Source organism: Mastigoproctus giganteus, chromosome 5 (assembly GCF_048544385.1).
Source record: "Mastigoproctus giganteus isolate SK-2022 chromosome 5, ASM4854438v1, whole genome shotgun sequence".
Classification (NCBI taxonomy): Eukaryota; Metazoa; Arthropoda; class Arachnida; order Uropygi; family Thelyphonidae; genus Mastigoproctus; species Mastigoproctus giganteus.
In genome coordinates, this window is record NC_143579.1 from 153467031 (window position 1) to 153484496 (window position 17466).

A 17466-nucleotide genomic window follows, 5' to 3' on the forward strand; every position below is an offset into this window, starting at 1 on the left:
TTGATTATCTGGAATTTGTTTTTTTACCTTCTATCCCAGAAAATCACAGGTCTACTGTACAACAGTTAACATGTCTGTTTATCTTTTATAGATTTTATAGTTTCATTACTATGAAAAGGAAGTCAGTTTCTGAATAACTCTGAGGATAACATGTCCATAAAATGCAGTGATGGTTATCAGTCTAATGGCTTTATGAGTGCTATTATAAATAGTAAGGAATATCCTCACTTCATATTTGTTTTAAGTTTCTTTCTTTGGGTAATGTGAACTCTAAATTAAAACACCATCTGGAAACAAAGCATGCTGAATTTGCCAATAAACTATATGGTATTTGTTTTCAGAAAGCTAAAAAATTACCAGAGTATAAAAGTTATTCTTCCACTTATAGTGCTTCTATTCTTTCTAGTGTCTTATATAATTATTAAGCTCCATGCAATTGCTAAGGGTCTTGTACACCCTGTAGCAGTTGGTATAGTTGCAACCGTTCTGGTCGAAACTAGTGCATACCAATGGGAAAAAATATTCTTTCAAATGAGTCCCTGCATGCCAAACAAGTCATCATAGTGATTTTTGAAGGAACCCCATAAATCAGTGGATTATAAAGAGTTATTAGTCTTTTAATTTATGCAGGTATTTAATTTTGATTTTCAAAGTAAAGAAGTCAGCTTAGTATAAACCTTTCTTCTTTTTTATATAAGCAACTTTTTTAACACAACATCTCAGTGTCGCTGGTGCCATTGCTCCTACCTCTATGTGGCTTGGCCAGAAATCTATGCAAAGAACAACCACTCTGCTGGCCAAAAGAGGCCCAAACTGGTTTACAAACATTACCATCACCTCCTCAGTAAATGACCACAACTTAATACATGCAAAAAAGACAGAACTGAAATATTCTGAATGGAAGTTTTACCTTTTCTCATCCTTCACTCACTAAGTAGCCTAACTATGAGCTCCATCTTTCTATTTCTCATGCAAAATTGCCTTGAGTATTTTGGGAGGCATCACTTGAGACTAAAATTCTTGAGTAATGCCTTGCTGATGATGCTCCATACAGATTTAAAAAACCTCTGCCTGCCTTAGTGCTGGTTTATCTGTTAGTAATCCTGGTATATCCCCCCCCCTTGCCTTTAGCCAGCGGGTGGTTAATTGCTGGAACAAACTTCCATCTGTCATTGTGGAAGTTGATAGGTTAAATAAATTTAAGGAGGAACTGGACAGGCATTTGGAGGGAATGGTGTGATTTTTTTTTTTTTTTTTGGCTGATGCTGCATAAGCTCATACACTTGCTTTCTTGCATCACATGCTACTACTACTACTACAGCAGTTATCAGTGAACATTTCTTCATGGGCTAATGTTTATTAGCATTAGTAGAGGCATATGATGTAAAAAAGCAAGCTTCTACAGCATCAGTCAAAAAAAAAAACCTTCCCATTTGCACCCATCTATTCACTCCAAAAGTTTGTCCAGTTCTCTCAAACAAACCTGAATTTATTTAAGCTATCAACTTCCACAACAAAGATGGAAGTTTGTACCATCAATCAACTACCTGCTGGCTAAAGGCAAATTTCTGCACATCTATTCTACAACTATCTTTCCTTAATTTGAATTTATAACCCCCTTAGGTGCATAATCTGAGCAAGAGGAAGAATCTCATCAGCATTGAGCTTTCTCAAATCATTAAGTTCTTATATACCTCAATCAGATCACCTTGCAATTTGCAGAAATGAAGCCTTTCTTGGTAAGAGCAACCATTTGTTCCTCTCACCAGTCTCGTTAGCCTTCTCTGTACTAACTGCAGCAGCTTTACATCCTTCCTAAAAGACCTCCTTATCCCTGGTAGCCAAATTCCTGTATATCATTGACAAGGTCCTGTGCACTGCTCTGGCAGCCTGTTTGCACTGTCAGAAAACTTCATATCTGACTGTGGAATTACCCCCAGGTCTTTTTTCATTCTCCACTACCCTGAGTGTAGTAGTACTGCACAGTTGGTACATTTCTATGGAGTTATTGCTACCCATGTGTAGTACTTTGCATTTGTCAATAATAAACTTCAGTTGCCACTTCCAGCCCATCTGCCCAACTTTTCTAGATCCTGTTGTGGTAGCATAGAATTTAAATGACATCACTTCCTAAATGGCACTAACGATGCTAACTCAGTCATTAACGTTGATTCAGTAGAGTAAGTTCATACTAAGGTATGGAAATGATGTCACTTTCTAATTGACGTCAACTAAGTCGTTAACGTTGATATCAGTAGAGTTAGCAGCAGGTAGTAATATTATGCAAGAATAAAATGCAGACTTTAATAAAATCTGCTTCTCGTGATTTTGATCAACATCAAAAATAGCCTTCTAAGCAACCTTCTAAGTAGCATAAGTAGGTTTCGATTGAACCGTTCAAAAATTTAAACAGTTTTGCTATAGTGCCCATAGATGTTTTTCACATAAAATAAAACGTCTTTTGTGTGTACATCAGTTCCTTTGTGACCACATTTCAGTTAATTTGGTCAGACAAGACTTACCCTTAACAAACCCATGCTGTGTTTGAATTATAACTACAGTGTTGCTTCTTTAACCAGTGACTCCATTATTTGCCATGGGGGCAGAAGTTAAACTGACAGGCCTGTAAATACTCGTGTCACCCTTTGATCTCCCCCTTTGTGAATTGGGGATACATTTGCACATCTCCAGTCTGTAGGGGTGTCCATGAAATCCATGGATGCTCTCATAATTATGGTTAAGGGTTTGCTTACTTTCTTTGCTGTCTGCTTTAATATAACTGGATAGATCCAATCCATCCCAGGTGCCTTATGTTTAACTTCAACAATTTCTCTTCCACTTTCCTCTCAGTTATTACAGTCATTTAGCTCTCTATTACAGTTTAATAAACTTCTGGCCTCCACTTCCCTACAGAATTCCTCATGTGTGAATGTAAATGCAAAATACTCATTCAGTTTGTCAGCTACATGAGCCATATCATCAACAGTAAAGTCATTGATATCAAGTGGACCAATCTGATTCATCCTCTTCCTTCTAGAGTTTACATAAGTGAAGAAGTCTTTGCTGTTTTTTCTTTTCATCCTTTGCCAAAGATTTCTCATAATCTGCCTTCACTTGCCTAACCTCCTTTGTGGCTTGATTACAGACTAGCTTATATCTAACATAGGCTTCTGTATCGCCTGATAATTTGTGTCTCATGGGCATTTCCTTCTCTGCCACGAGTCATTAATTTATCTGACATGCATTTAAACTTAACCTTGAACAGTATTTCTTAGTTGATATAAAAAGCCTACTAGCTTCCAAGTTTAATTCTTTGAATGCTTCCCGTTTAGAATTTGCTGTTGGTAACATCTGGTGGTCCCACTGTATACAATTTAAAAACAGTCTAAAACCACCACAGTCACCTTTATGAAAGCAAAAACCCTTCCCTTTACCCCCAATAGTAGTTACATATTTTAAGGCTTAATGTTTAAGTTTACAGATGATACAAAAGAAAAGTTGGCAGGGTAGTTAATGACAGTAGCAAAGTTGCACTGCTGCAACAAGATCTAGATAGATGGGCTGAGAAATGGCAGTTGAAGTTTAACATTAACAAATGCAAGGTACTGCATATGAGTAGTCGCAATCCCAGCATAATGTACCAACTGTGTGATGGTACCACACTCAGGGTACTAGAGTATAAAAATGATCTGGGGAGGTAATTTTGTGGTCAAATATGAAGTTCTTTAAGCAGTGCAAACAGTCAGCCAGGGTGGGGTTTTTCAGATATACGAGAATTTTGGCAGTAGGGATATAGAGGTGATTATCCTGTTGTATAAGGCAATGTTATTTAGAAGGATGTTAGTTAGAAGGATGTGATTTGTTGGAGTGGATACAGCAAGGTTGGTGAGGGGAACAAAAGGTGCATTTACCAGGAAAGGCTTCAGTTCTGTAAATTGCAGCATCTGGAGACTAGACCCCTGCAAAGGGATCTGATTGAAGTGTTTAAAGCTCTGAAAGGATTAAGTAATAAGCTGAATGCCAATGAGTTCCTTCTTCTTGTTCAGACTATGCACATGAGAGGACATAAATTCAATTGAGGTAGGATGATTGTAGGACAGATGTGCAGAAATTTGTTTATAGCTAGTTGATAACTGAACAAACTTACATACATCTGATGTTTTAGAAGTAGATAGTCTGAATAAATTCAAGGGTGAACTGGACAAAATGTTAGAGGGGATGGACATGTGATATGGGAAGTGGGTTTTTTTTTTTGTTTGCTTTTTTCTCCCCCCCTCCCTTTTTTGGCTGATGCTGTATATGTGTTCTTTCTGCATCTTTTTCCACTACTTATACTAAAATACTATGGAAAGAAATTAAGCCATATCTTAAAACAAACCTGAAACCTGCAAAAGAATAAAAAGAGCATTAACTGTGAGTAGAGTGAATATAGGATATAATATCTGCATATGAATGCTAGGCTCTAAGAGTGAAGTGAACCCATTTGAACTACAGACAGAAAAATAATTTTTATCCTTGCAGTAGTAGCACCCCAAAGTGTAGCAGCAAATATGGTGACAGATGGCCACCTTTTTTTTATTTCTGAAAATGTTTGAGGCGTTTTTTTTTATTATTATTAATTTTTATTCAGCTAGCATACTGCCAATATTTCATATTTTTTGAAGGATTGCAATATTTATTTTATCTACTTTTTAACTTTAAAAAAAGTAAAATTTAAAAATTTTATTTTTTTCGCATTTTATATTCGAAAAAAAAATTTAATTGTGAAAAAAATTACAAACATTTCAGCTATAAAATAGAAATATCAATCTCTTAAGTCTCTTCCATTTTCCAGTTTAAAAGACAGTTGAAGTGCACAAATTTCAAACATATGCATGCTTGTTATGTGTATAAATATTATTAAAAAATTTAAAACAATAATCCGTACTATTAGTTACTTCCATTTTCAGGTTTATTTGAGATTTATTTCAAATTTTGCATGCCTCACAGTGCACAAAATTTGAAATTTGCATGTTCATTCCTGAAGAGTAGTGTCCATCTTGAGGGAATATTGAGTTTTGTTTTTTTATCTTTACTATGCAAAAACAAATTTCAAAATCAAATAGGGTAAGATTGTAGATATTTATTGGGCTGATAAATATCTTTGCAATGAGTTGCCATGTAACAAGTAAAAACAAGTAACCTGAAATTTTAAACAAACACAGCATCAGTACTTGTGTGGTAACATATTAGTCTTCAAGCAAAAAGCAGTAGTGGGTTACCTTACAAGTACTTGCATGTCAATTTCTGTATGAAAACCATAAAAAAATCACTTCAGACGGAAAAATAATTTTTATCCTTGCAGTAGTAGCACCCCAAAGTGTAGCAGCAAATAGCTGTAATGAAAATTTGACTATATTTAGGAAGGTAGAAAAATTTGCTGATTTTTAAACTTTTAACGGCATGGGAATGTTATTTTCTAGGGGTCGTTTGCCAGGTTACCTATCACCACCAATGAATTAAAAATCATCATTATGGAGTCTGGAGTCAGTAACAGTGAGAAGTAGCTATTATGTATACTAACAAATTTAAATACAATGGTCAACAAAATTAACAGAACATGTAGAAAACGTGGTGTAACTTGTGCAGCTTGCAAAAAAGTGGGACAAATTTTGTATGGTGGTGTATTATAAAATAATGAAAATAATGATGAAAGGAGACAGAGACGGGTATAAGGTACATTTAAAGGAGTTGTATAAGAATTACCAAAAAGATCACATTACGGTACTCGATAAAAGATGCTCGGAAATATGATCCCACAATATCAGTATGGCATACTGATATCATGGGATCATATTGCCTCCAATGGCTAAACAGGCCTGACAGTGGTGAGCCATGCTCAATATAAGGGTGTCTATAAGATTCTGTGGCAACAAATCCCATTCTTCCACAAGTGCAGACCAAGTGACAGGAGTTGGCTGTTGGTGTGCAATGCGACGCCAAAGAGCGTCCCACACATGATCAATCGTATTTAAGTCTAGTGCTGGCCACGGCAGTCATTGAATATCTTCAGTTCCAAGATATTCCTTCACCACTTGAGCTCTACATGCAGTGGTGTTGCTATGCATGAAAAGAAAATCTGGGCCAACCATACCTCTAAAAAGTCCACATATCAGGTTCAAGGATCTAGGCAGTTATAGTACCTTTATCAAAAACATGGAGGGATGCGGTCATTGATCATTATTCCACCCCACACGAGAACACCGCCTCCACCGTAAGTGTCCCTTCTCTGATGTCGGAGGGATGATGCCGCATTCCTCGTTGTCTCCAGATTAAATAATGTCTAGAATCTGTTTGGAGGATAAAGCAGGACTCATCAGAACAGAACTGTACCTCATTTGTCAGAGTTCTGACAAATGAGGTACGTCAAAACTGGTGCCATGTTCATGGCACCAGTTTTGACGCACTCTGCAGTTGTTTGAGGTTAATATCCACCGAGAATAAGTAACATTAGTCTTCTCCATTGGTGAGTGTTATTTATTCAAGGTAGTGCAATACCTTGGCAACTCATTGTGAAGATATTCACAATATGAGACACAATTAAAACAATGCCAATTATCTACTTCGGCAGTTCACAATGAAGAAAACATAGTGCAATGGCACTAACCCATTTGCTAGTAGATCTTACGCGTAGTCTCATGCTCTATGCAAAATAATCACCTTAGTAATCACCTATTGCACACCAACGGGCATCTTTCATATTGTGGAGTTAAACTTCATAACTGGATTGACACGATTGCAACACCAATGTACCCCTCCCCCCCAGAGGTCAACAAGCCCCTTGAAACAGTGCCATCTGGGTGGTGGTATTTGCCAAGAATAAGTAACATTAGCCTTCTCCATTGGTGAAGCATTACTTATTTGAGGTAGTGCAATTCCATGGCAACTCATGAAGGCATTCACAATATGAGATACAATTAAAACGATGCCAATTATCTACTTCGGCAGTTCACTACAAGGCGCCACCGTAGCCAGTGGGCAGGAGCAGTTCATAGTGAAAAAAGTTCACTATGAACAAAACATGGTGCAATGGCATTAACCCATTCACTAGTGAATCTTATGCAGTCTCATTAGTCACTTTGCATGCTTTATGCAAAATAATCACCTTAGTTTAATATTTGAAGAGGAAGAATCCCATCAGCATTGAGTTTGCTCAAGCCACAGGAGGCATTGAATGGAGCATGTTGAGAACGATGGCAGGTGTTTTACCAAGATCATTAATACATGAGTTGGAAGAAAAATGGGATGCTAGCAGGTCACCTGTATCCTTGGCTGAAGTGACAACAGAACCATCTGGTTTTGACAGAGGTGGAAGCAGAGAAGGGAAAAATTTGTGGCCAATAGATTTGGCAAGAGACCAGAATTCTTGGCTATCATTAGGGCAAGAAGCAAGTTTTCTACTCTTAGCCTGTTCAAAATCTAGTTTGGACTGATTAATAACTGCTTTAAAATTGTTGCGAGTTTTGGTGTAGGCAGAAAATGAAACTGAAGAATTGGAAACAAGCCAATTACCATATGCAACATTCTTCTCCTGAACGGCCTAAGCACATTTATTGGAAAACCAAGGTTTGGATAAAGGACGAGATTTTAAAGTGGAGTGTGGGATAAAGGATTCCATTCCTACAAAAATAATTTCACTGACACGATCTGAGCAAATGCTGACATCAAAAGTTTTGAAACAGTAGTCCGCCCAAGGAAAGAAATCTTGCAGGTCATCCCATTTTGCATTCTTGTAATGCCACACAATACGAGGTTGGGAATAGCCATGAGATAAAGGCTCCATTGAAGAAGAGACAATCATCAAGTTGTGATCTGAAGTGGCTAAAGTACCACTCACTTCGACTGTGTACTTAAAAGGGTTGTTTGTGAGGAAAAGATCAAGCGTGTTGGCTGTATGGTTAGGATTGTCCAGTATTCTTGTAGATAAATTAACAATCTGTGCAAGGTCATTAGTAATTGCAAAAGCCTCAGCATCTCAACCAGCTGGGTTGGTGTGACTAGAAAACGGAAGCCAGCTAGAGTTGCGAACATTAAAATCACCAAGGAAATTACCTCACTGTTAGGAAAGTTGGACTGGAAAATGTCAAGTTGCAAAGAGAGGAAGTTAAAGAGCTCCAAGTGATTAGTGGAGTTGGGAGAACAGTAGCGACAACAAATGAATTTGACAGAATGAGGTAGAGAGATTTTATGCCAGAGAATATCGAAAAGAGGAGGTTTCAAATTACCAAGTCTCTGACAGGGAATATTGGAACGGACATATGCACAAGTACCACTTTTGAGGGGAAAGGAATCATACAGCGAATAATTTGGGCAACTGAGATGAGCAGTAGTTGAATCAACCGATAACTGAGACTGTCAGAAAAAGTACATGGGGTTTGGCAGACTGCAAGTGGAAATGGACATAGTTGAGATTAGAATTGAGACCACATATATTTGTGAAATGAACTAGGAAGTGTTTGGGAGGTTTAGATATTTTCGCAGATAAACTTACTCTATTAGTTTGACAATTCATTGTGTATTCAATAGTAAGAAAAGTGGGGGGGGAGATGCTATATGAAGTAATGAAATTTTTGGATATGGCGTACACGTGGTAAGAATATACCCAGGTCCTTGGCATAACGTGGCTTCAACGATGTCCCCCTGCATACACACTACTCGGACTATCTCCAGTCACTATCTGGCAGAGTATAGGTAGCTAGATTATACACTAGCTGATCCGGAAGCCTCCTAAAGAGTTACCAATAGGTTTGGTCCAGTGTACTAATTAGTGGCCGGCCTGTGAACACTGTTTTAGTGCTGTACCCTTGCAATGTAAGGAAGATTGGATCTCGCCTTGATGTCTATCATAACCTCAAAAGTCATCAGTCATACTGCTTGATGGAAGAGATGGAAGGGTTGACCGGAACTTAGCTCTGGGGACTAAACATGGGTTCCACCACTTCAAGCGTCTAATATAACATTTTAGAAAGTTATTTGCATCCATTTTCCAGTATTTTTAAAAGTTATTTCAAATTTGCTACACTGTAATCATGCAAAATTTGAATGTTGTGAACTTCTAACCCGGTGAATATTGCCTTCTGTGTTTTATCTTGATTACTGAAAATAAAAAATATATATATATATATATATAATCCAATTAATCTAAAAATTAAATAGAGGTAAAAATTACTAAAAATATATATTAAAAATAAATAAGAAAAAATAGTAGACACCATCTTGACAGAGGACCTCATGGTCCTCTGTCGGGATGAAGCATATTGGTCAGTCTATTTTATTTCATTTTATTAATTATCATTTTCAGTTTATTTGGTCTTGTAATGTTGTTAGTCCACATTTCAGCTTATTGAGATTTCACATAATTCAGAAATGGTTGCCTACTAGGAGCACTGCTAAATTTCTTTTAATTGGCTTAATTTTCTAAATTATTTTAGGAATGTTGCTTCAACACTACCCTTTCCCTCTTTACCCCCCCCTTTATATTTTTGTTATTTTATTTGGTTCAGTTAATTTTTACTCTACTGGTTTGCCATGCTACTGGCAAATATCCTATTTTAATTTAGCCTATATATATATATATATATATATATATATTAATGAATCATTCAAAAACATCTCTTTTAAGATTATCAATGTCTGTAGAACACCTGGAAGACAGTTCTTTAACATAGATAGTCTGTTCTACTATTCTTAATGGTCACAGCAAAAAAAATTACTGTAAATTTCACTGTTATAGACTACTAACAAAAAAAAAAAATAGTTATGAATTTTTCAAAACATCTCTTGTAAGATTGTTGCTACCAATAAATGAGACAGTCTATTCTACTATTCTTTATGCTCACAGCAAGAAGAACTTTGCCTGCATAATGAGTTGCACTGGTTTTGGACTTTCAAATGAATTTGCTTTGCTAAAAGGCTAATCTCCTATTTATTAATTTCTTGAAAACAGACATGAATTATGTAGAATCTATTTTACTTTGTAAGGAGACTGTCTAATTTCTGATTATTATTTGGATAACTAGGCTCCTTTAGGGTGTACCATATTTCCCCATGTATAAGACGCACCTTTTTTCGAAAAATTTGGGGTCTAAAAACTGTGTAGTCTTGTACAGTAGTTGTAGATTTTTTTTTACTTGCATTTCCCGCTTTTTCGCGCTTGTTGTCTTTGCGCTCATTGCTTCGCACTTGTTACTGGTATATTAGGTTACATTTTGCCACGTTCTGCCCAGAAATGGCTCAGAAAAGATTTTTGTACAGTGCTGAATTCAAGTTAAAAGTGATCCAGTTTGCAAAAGTGAATGGAAATCATTCTGTTGAACGTAAGTTTGGTCCTTTTGCAACTGAGAAAACAATCCGAGACTGGCTACAGGAAGAAAAAACCCTACTGAAAATGCCACGGCAGAAGAAGGCCATTAGAGGCAAGTCAGCAAAATGGCCTAATTTAGAGAGGGAATTGAAGATATAGATTGAGGAGCAAAGGGCATTTGGAATTCCTGTGTCCACAAAGATGGTTCAGCAGGAGGCAAGAAGAATTCATGATGAAAAAGAAGTTACTGATTTTAAAGGAGGACACAATTGGTGCTTCAGGTTCATGAAACGGAATGGACTAAGCATGCGTACATGCACCAGACTTGCCCAAAAGATGCCTGAAAACTATGAGCAGAAGGTCCTTGAATTTCATCATTTTGTCATTCAATGTCGGAAGACACATCAGTTTGAGTTGGGACAGATTGCAAATATGGACAAAGTCTCCCTTCAATTTGATGTCCCAAGTAACAGAACTGTTGATAAGAAGGGGGTAAAAACTGTAACTGTGAAGACAAGTGGACATGAAAAGAGCCATTATACAGTTCTAGCTTGTTGTGCCGACGGAACCAAGCTGCCTCCTATGCTGATTTTCAAACACAAAACAATGCCAAAAGAAGGTATTCCTCTAGGAGTGATTGCCCATGTTCATGACAAGGGTTGGATGGATCAGGGTGGGATGAAGATCTGGTTTGAGAAAGTTTGGAGCAGGAGACCAGGTGGGTTCTTACGCAAACCTGCCTTATTGGTGATTGATCAGTTCAGGGCACACATAACAAAAAATACAAAGAAGATTGCTGCAGAGCAAAAAACAAAACTTGCCATCATACCTTGACATCCCAGCTCCAACCACTTGATGTCAGCATTAACAAACCCTTCTCAGCTGACATGAGAGACAAATGGAACCAATGGAAGAAGTCTTCTGGGGACAATTTGACACCAGCAGGAAGAGTGAAGAAACCAACTATAGGAGAAGTTCGTACCTGGGTGAAAAGATCCTGGGATAATATCAAGATTGAGATCGTTGTCAAGTCATTTAAGAAGTGTGGCATTTCAAATGCCATAGATGGAACTGAGGACGAGGCAATATATGAAGACAGTGATTCGTCATCAGACACAGATGAGGACAAGCTAATGGATTGGAGTTTTGACAGTGATGAGTTGTATGAATTTTATGATGAATAAAACTTGAGTTCAATAATTTTGTAATACATTTTTTTTTTTTTTTTTTTTTTTTTTTCAAATTTCGGGCCCCAAAATTAAGGTGCATCTTATACATGGGGAAATATGGTAATGCTCTAAGTATACTCATATACCATGATTGAGTGATCATCTAAATGTAATATGTAATGTTTTAAATACATAAATAATAATAATAATAAAGGAGAAAAGAAAACATAGGCTCTAACTTACATTAGAAAACATTTATCCATCCATATAGAATAACTAAAGCAAATGTTAAACTGAAACAAACAAGATAAAACATCCAACATGTTGTGAAACAGAAAGTTATTACACAAAAAAATTTCATAAGAGTAAATCACTTGTTGCAAAATGATTATTTCACATAAACATCATTATATCACTTCAAGACAGTTCTAAAACTAGATGGAAAATAATGCAAATAGCCAGCAACAAACATGAGAAATATATTTTGTAGCATATTCTGAGTTATGTTATTGCCAGTGAAAAACAGTAAAAAGACGTAATATTGCTGCATTTGCTGGTTGAAAAAAAATATATAACTGAAAAATAATATAAAAAAAAAAAAAAAAAATTCAAGACATACCCAGTAAAAATTTGTTTGTATTTAGGAAGGCACAGAAAATCAGATTTTTATCATCAACCAACAATTGCACATACTTGTTATTTTCGAGTTGGATCTCACATGTACAGAACCACTGCTGTACAGTTAAAACAAATCGTTGTGAAGGATTCACAATGTGAAATGTATTATAATGATTCTTCTGCAGCAAATTGGTACTGTTGAACTACCAGTGTGATAGTTAATATATTTCCTTCAGTCTGAAGCTCTAAACTCATACAGAATCTAACTTTCTTAAACTCCAGTTTATCCACTGTTAAGAAGACTCCAAAACAGTGTATTCTAAGTAATGACACTCAAATGAAAATAAATAGCAGTATACTCTTAATAGGAGAGGTGCTACTTATTTGATGTCTAGGAATTAAACATCTTGTTGTGGAATCCACAATGTGAATTGTATTATAATGATGATGATGCTATAATGCTTCACTTTAGGAAACAACAGTAAATTGTGGTAATATTACTAATATACCACATAACAAATACAGCAAATTCCTGCTAGAGTTAAGATTGAACTCGACATGATACAATTCTGCACTTCTTGGCATTAGTTGAGGCATGCGATGCAAGAAAGCAAGCTTATATAGCATTAACCAAGAAGTAGGGGGGGGGAGAACCTACCAATTTCCCCCATCTGGTCACCCAAAAAAATAAATTTAAGGCCGTGTTTTCGGCCTTAAATTTATTTAAGCTATCAACTTCCACAAAAACAGATGGAAGTCTGTTCCAACAATCAACTACCCTTTGGCTAAAGGCAAACTTCCAAGCATCTATTCTATTCTACAACTGTCTTTCCTCTATTTGAATCTATGCCCCCTCAGATTCTTAGTCTGAGCAAGCAGAAGTATCCCGTCAGCATTGAGCCTGATCAAACCATTCAAGGTGTTATACACCTCAATCAGATCACCTTGCAAGTGCCTAGTCTCCAGATGCTGCAACTTTCAGAACTTAAGCCTTTCTTCGTAAGTGCACCCCTTTGTTCCTCTCACCAATCTTGTTGCCCTTCGCTGTACTCGTTCTAGCAACTCTACATCCTTTCTAAAATGAGTCCTCCAGACCTGTATTCAGTACTCAAGGTTTGGCCTGACCATTGCCTTATACAAAGAGATAGTCACCTCCTTGTGGCTGCTAGCAAAATTCCTATATATCATTGACAAAACTCCACAATTGCCCCAAGGTCTTTTTCATTCTCCACCTCCCTGAGTTTCTCCCCAAGAGAAACATACCAGTACCACAGAATTGGTATGTTTCTCTTGCGTTACTGCTACCCATATGCAGTACTTTGCATTTTTCAATGTTAAACTTCATTTGCCACTTCTCAGCCCCTCTGCCTAACTTTTCTAGATCCTGTTGCAGTAGCCTACTGGCTTTAGTGTCATTAACAACTCTGCCAACCTTTGTATCATCTCCAACCTTGGACATAAAGTCTGATATACCTTCATCGATATCATTGAAAATACACAAAACAACAATGGGCCCAGCACTGAACCCTGGGGGAGCTAATAACATTAGTCCACTTAGAGCAGTGTCCATTTATTACCACTCTCTGCCATCTCCCATTCAACCATCCCTTTATCCATTGCAAGTCTATAATTATTTGCATAACTCTTTGAACCCCCCCCCCCCGTGTGAATTGGGGATACATTTTGCACATCTCCAGTACATGGGGACCTCCTCTGAATCCAAGGATGCTCCCATAATTATTGCTAAGGGTTTGCTTACTTCCCTTGCTACCTCCATCTATCCCAGGTGCCTTTTTTAAGTTTAAGTTCAACAATTTCTCCTCCAGTCTGCTCTGTTATCACAAAATCACTTACTCCCTATTAGTTTGATAAATTTCTGGCATTCCTCTCCTTGAATAACTCATGTGCGAATGTATATGCAAAATACTCATTAAATTTATCAGCTACTTGAGCAGGATCATCAATAGTCAAACTGTCGATATCAATTGAAACAATCTGATTCATCCCCTTTCTCCTAGAGTTTACATAAGTAAAGAACTCTTTGCTGTTTTTCTTTGCATCCTTTGCCAAAGATTTCTTGTAATCTGCCTTCACCTGCTTTGTGTCTTGATTACAGACTAGCTTATATCTGTCATAGGCTTCTGTGTCGCCTGATAATTTTTATACATCCCATGCACTTTTCTTCTCTGCCACGAGCCTCATTAATTCATCCAACATCCATTTATGCCATTCTTAGGAGCGCCTCCGTAGCCAGGTGGGAAGGAGCAGCAGTGCATAGCACATGCTTCTTGATTAGATCGGGGTTCGAGCCCATCACCACCAAATACGGAGGATGCGGAAAGGTCAAGGAATGACCACCGCATATCCCAGAACAATATGGCCTTAGTTGCTAATGCTCCTAAAAACCAAATAACAAACAAACAAGCCATTCTCAGTTGGCATAAAAAGCCTAGTAGCCTTCAAGATTAAGTCCCTGAAAGCTTCCTATTTAGAATTCATCATCAGTTGATGCCACTCTACAGAATTTAAAAACAGTCTGAAACCTCCATAGTCACCTTTACGAAAACAAAAACCCTTCCCTTTACCCTTGATCATAGTTATATCTTTAAGTAAATCCCACATCAGTACATTGTGATCACTGTCACCTATTGGTTCCTTTATCTGCAAATTCTTAATGCATTAATAATCTCTGCTGATAATCAGATCAAGAATACAGGTAGTTCTCGACTTTAGGAGTTAATTTGTTCCTAGCACACGCTCGTAAAAAGGGAATTAAATCCCATAGAAATGTTAAAAATAGGGGTTACGTTCTCAACAATGAAATTAGATAGTTAATTAGTTTGTTTAAACAATGATTGATTTATCCAAAGAAATGGAAACGTAGAAATGGAAATAAAATCAAGCAAATTATAATAATAGAGAAATTATTTATGACTTACAAATGGTAAAGAATGTTTATTCTTCATCATGATTGATTAAATGCACACTCGTTGATCACTCCTTTTTGGCTCAGCATTCATTGGTTTTTGATCAAGGAGGAGTCTTCTTCAGAAATGCTTCAAGAGGCGTTTATTTCCAAGATAATCTTCTCTTTTCTTTATAAATTTCAGTAGCACGCATAAGCATTTAACGGAATGCAGAAATTGCAACTAACACGATTTGCATCTAGTAACAAGTTTACGAAAAAAAAAAAAAGGAATGAAGAGAAGATTCTGAAAATTTGTTTTTTATATGATTGAAGATTTCAGTAAAGGGGAAAGCCATTTCACAATAATAACGCAAAAAAACACACTTCCAGCTATCAGTATTTTTGGAAATGCAAGAAGATAGAGTTTACTACCCGTTTATAATTGCTTGCACTAACAGAAAAGCCCAAGTAACTGGAAAGCGCAAATTGTTTTTGTTTTATGGTCATGACCTCAGAAATGTGCTGAAGAAAAATGTCACAAAGGTGTTCTAATAACAGAACATATGATAACAATGAAAGTGCAGTTCATTTTATTGATTTGAATTGGTAACTAATACAATTTGCACTATAAAAACGACCTTTTAGAGAGTTATATAGCGAAAATTTCAACATCCCAGATCGTGGAACAAATTATCAAAAAGCAATATGTTATTGGGTTCCACGATACGATGGTGTCTCTGGAACGGATTAATATCGTAAAGCTGGGTATGCTGTATTGTATAGCTATGTGTGTGGTTTGAAATGCGGTATTTATGAATGCTTAACATTTGTTTTTTGCAATTAATGTTCATATTTTTGATTTTGTTGATACTTTATACAAAAAAAAAAAAAAAAACGTAAAGCGAGAACTGCTTGTATTACTCCCTCTGGTTTCCTCTCGAACATGCTGCAGTAGAAAACAGTCATCCAATAAATCCATAAGTCTTGCTAGTGTGCGAGTGATCAACCACAAGTTCCAATCAATATCTGGAAAGTTAAAATCCCCCATTAATAAGACATTCTATTCTACTGGCTCACCCTATTTCTCTGCACAATTGCTTATTATACTCATCAGATTCATTAGGCCTATAACACACACCTACTCATTTTTCCTTTCTCAGTGCTTATATCACACCAAACAGACTCAACATTGCATTGTCCACCAACATCAATTGGGTGCACTTCCTTAGATTGTGTTTCTTAACTAACCCCTCCTCCGTTCCTACCCTATCTGTCCTTTCTGTACACATTGTACTCCCCAAATTCCAATTCTGCACTGCTTATATGTGTGACACCATGTCTCTGATATCCCAACAATATCAGAGGTTGATTGACAAGGCTCTCATCATATACTCCTTCCTATCGTGTCTGGACAGAATTGCAAACACTTCCAAATTTAACCGTAACTTGTGACTGTTTTTTTTTTTTTTTTTTTTTTTTTCGAGCATTGACCTGTACTTGTTAAGTAAATCTGCAGATCTCTTACTCTTAAGGTCATTAGTGCCAATGACAACAATATCTGCTGCTCTACAATGTCATCAACTTTTGCCCCTGGCAGACATACCCTGGTCCTGTTCCACCTATCCTTTTTGCATACTATATTCTCCGTCTCCCTGACAGTAGAGTCACTGACAATAACTAGTTCCTGTGGGACCACTGCATTCTACCTTGGAGATTGCCGCTGTGTTGCCTGATGCACAGGAGTGAGCTCTGCTGTTGTGTTATACAGCTGAGAGCTTGATGGGCTCATCATATTAATTTATTCAAGGGTATTTACCCTACACCTCAAACTCTCATAGATGCCCATCAGAACACTGAGTTTGTGGCTAATTTCTTCATAGTCTCTGCACCTAGCACACACACAGACATCCTCCTTAGCTAGATCATGTCCTGTTCTAAACAGGTTCGCAAAAATTTCACATTTCTTGCATTGTTTTAGACTATGATCCGTGGGAGAATCGCCCCCTTCCGTTTCCCGCGAGCCACAGCGCTCTGGCTATTCTGTGAACACTGCTTTGCTGCTCTAGTCTGGGTCATGATTCTGTTTAAGTATAGCTTAATTAACAATGAAATTTAATAAGATTAATAAATTTTATTGATAGTACTGTACTAATCTAACAGATTGCTAATACACCGCTACGTATTTCGCTATCTAATTTTACAATAAACATTATGGTATTCCGTATTGTATGTGTATACCATAACATTTAACGATACGGTATTCCGTAGCGGCAAGTTACGAATGTAAAATCTACGGACACTAAGTATTAAATTTCAAAATCGCTATCTAAATTCAAAATAAACCACTGATCTTGGCTAGAATTATAAAGCTACTTATAGAAAATAATTAATATAACAATTAAGTCAATAAAACGACTAAATATAAATGA

The 17466-nt window shown here is 36.8% G+C and overlaps 1 protein-coding gene across 2 annotated transcripts in view; it reads left to right on the forward strand.

The window, feature by feature from the left end:
- The window catches only part of car (vacuolar protein sorting-associated protein 33A), a 302059-nt gene that overhangs the window by 253452 nt on the left and 31141 nt on the right, over positions 1 to 17466 (forward strand). The gene's annotated exons all lie outside the window — the stretch shown is intronic.